Genomic DNA, 2,500 nt, shown 5'->3' with positions numbered 1-2,500 from the left:
TGTGAAAACACAGAGCCACTCCCACCGGAGAGGAAAACAATCGGCGACACACATATTAAAGGTCCAATATGTAAAAAAAAAATTATAACAATATGTCACCAGATATTAAGCCTCTGAGGACGAAAGACGCACCGGCGCATCCAAACGATATTTGACAAAACTCCTACTCAGAAATTATCAGAATTACAAAATTTCATTTCAGATAATTTACTATTTTGATTATGTGTAACATGACTGACCTGACAGACTGTGGCTGTTGCAGCAACGTTACGCCGATAAAGGGTGGCTGTCAGTCAGGCACAAAGCTCTGCAATGTCATCATCTTTTTAGTGGTTGTTGCAGCAATGATAAGCCGAGAAAGGGTGGCTGTCAGTCAGGCACAAAGCTCTGCAATGGCGCTGTCTTTTTAGCAGCTGTTGTAGCGACTTTAAGCCGAAAAAGGGTGGCTGTCAGTCGGGCACAAAGCTCTGCAATGGCACTGTCTTTTTAGCGGCTGTTGCAGCGACGATAAGCCGAAAAAGGGTGGCTGTCAGTCGGACACAAAGCTCTGCAATGTCGCCGTCTTTTTAGTGGCTGTTGCAGCGACGATAAGCTGAGAAAGGGTGGCTGTCAGTCGACCACAAACCTCCGCAATGGCGTTGTCTTTTTAGTAGCTGTTGTAGCGACTTTAAGCCGATAAAGGGTGGCTGTCAGTCGGGCACAAACCTCCGCAATGGCGCTGTCTTTTTAGCAGCTGTTGTAGCGACTTTCAGCTGATAAAGGGTGGCTGTCAGTCAGGCACAAAGCTCTGCAATGGCGCTGTCTTTTTAGCAGCTGTTGTAGCGACTTTCAGCTGATAAAGGGTGGCTGTCAGTCAGGCACAAAGCTCTGCAATGGCGCTGTCTTTTTAGCAGCTGTTGTAGCGACTTTCAGCTGATAAAGGGTGGCTGTCAGTCAGGCACAAAGCTCTGCAATGGCGCTGTCTTTTTAGCAGCTGTTGTAGCGACTTTAAGCCGAGAAAGGGTGGCTGTCAGTCAGGCACTAAGGTCTGCAATGTCGCCGTCTTTTTAGTGGCTGTTGCAGCGACGATAAGCCGAGAAAGGGTGGCTGTCAGTCGGGCTCAAAGCTCTGCAATGTTGCCGTCTTTTTAGTAGCTGTTGTAGCGACGATAAGCGGAGAAAGGGTAGCTGTCCGTTGGGCACAAAGCTCCACAAGGTCGCGATCTTTTTAGCTGTTGATGTTGTTACATATAGCAGCCAGGAACAGAGTGCCCCAAGAGCAAGGGCTTTTATAACCGTAAACATCGCAGCATCTAGCAACTCCGTCATGGAGTAATGTCTGGCAATGCGAGACCAGCATCTAGCTAACTTTGAAATTGTGTGACGTTGGGTTTAGCGTTCGCAGCATGGCAACTCCCATAAACTTTGAGTCTAGGGAGGAGGGGCCAGGGGAGAAAACTCTCTCCAGTATTTTGAATTTGGACTGCAGTAACAATTTTAAACACTAGCCGTCAGTATTACATATTGGACCTTTAAAGAAAATGTTGTACATACAGTATACTAAAAGAAAGCTTTTACTATATAAAAAAAAAAATAAAAAATACATTCATCATTTATTTTCTAGGCAAAGAAAATGTATAAGAACGTATTTTAATAAATTCCTTTTCATGAAATATGTCATTGGGTGATGTTTTTATTTTATCCATCCTGATGGAGTTTTCAACACAAATCACCAAAATCCAACTCCAGCGTCAGCATTTCTGAGACACAAACTGACATCAACAACATCTCAGACATCCATATATATATATATATATATATATATATATATATATATATATATACTATAACAAACAGTCCAAATCTTTTCTGGTTTTCCTGTCATATTATTTAAATTTAAAAATGACTTTTTCTTGGAGTTAATTTGTTAAATGTTTGTCGTTTTTGTTCATTTGTTCATATGTTTTATTCAGTGAATATTTCTTTTAATTTACTTACTTTTTTAATAGTATCTTTTGGTACTTCTGGGTTTAAAAATGTATTTTTCCTTTGAAAGCATGAAACTCTCTGTTTGTGAGAGAAGTAGGCTCAGTCCTCAGTCGACAGAGCTTATGATGATATGTCTCTCTTTAACGCTCCAAATCCACCCAATTACAATAGAGGATTTTATAACCACAATTTTCCTCAAGCTGTTTATTTAAAACATTCCTGATTATCTCCACTCACGCATGGGCACACACACTCTCTCTCCACACACACACACACACACACACACAGACAAGATACATACACACACAGACACACACACACACACACACACACACACAGACAAGATACATACACACACAGACACACACACACACACACACAGACAAGACACACACAGACACACACAGACACACACACACACACACACACACAGACAAGATACATACACACACACAGACACACTCTCTCCACACACACACACACACACACACACAGACAAGACACATACACACACAGACACACACACACATACA

General features: G+C 42.0%; 2 protein-coding genes and 1 long non-coding RNA gene across 3 annotated transcripts in view; 2 read left to right on the top strand and 1 right to left on the bottom strand.

Moving 5' to 3' along the window:
* Nucleotides 1–1,654, top strand: part of LOC116041757 — a 2,032-nt gene extending 378 nt beyond the window's left edge. The window contains exons 1-2 of the long non-coding RNA XR_004103018.2: nucleotides 1–1,114; nucleotides 1,195–1,654. The exon at nucleotides 1–1,114 is cut by the window's left edge and continues 378 nt beyond it. This is a non-coding gene — a long non-coding RNA (uncharacterized LOC116041757). The remainder of the gene's footprint in view (nucleotides 1,115–1,194) is intronic.
* The window catches only part of LOC116036424 (bromodomain-containing protein DDB_G0280777-like), a 1,700,590-nt gene that overhangs the window by 1,243,997 nt on the left and 454,093 nt on the right, over nucleotides 1–2,500 (top strand). The window lies entirely within an intron of this gene.
* Nucleotides 1–2,500, bottom strand: part of LOC116036425 (C1q-related factor-like) — a 680,685-nt gene that overhangs the window by 306,893 nt on the left and 371,292 nt on the right. The window lies entirely within an intron of this gene.

Source organism: Sander lucioperca, chromosome 13, assembly GCF_008315115.2.
Source record: "Sander lucioperca isolate FBNREF2018 chromosome 13, SLUC_FBN_1.2, whole genome shotgun sequence".
Taxonomy (NCBI): domain Eukaryota; kingdom Metazoa; phylum Chordata; class Actinopteri; order Perciformes; family Percidae; genus Sander; species Sander lucioperca.
Note: the sequence above shows the minus strand (reverse complement) of the source record. Positions and strands in the feature narration are given on the sequence as shown.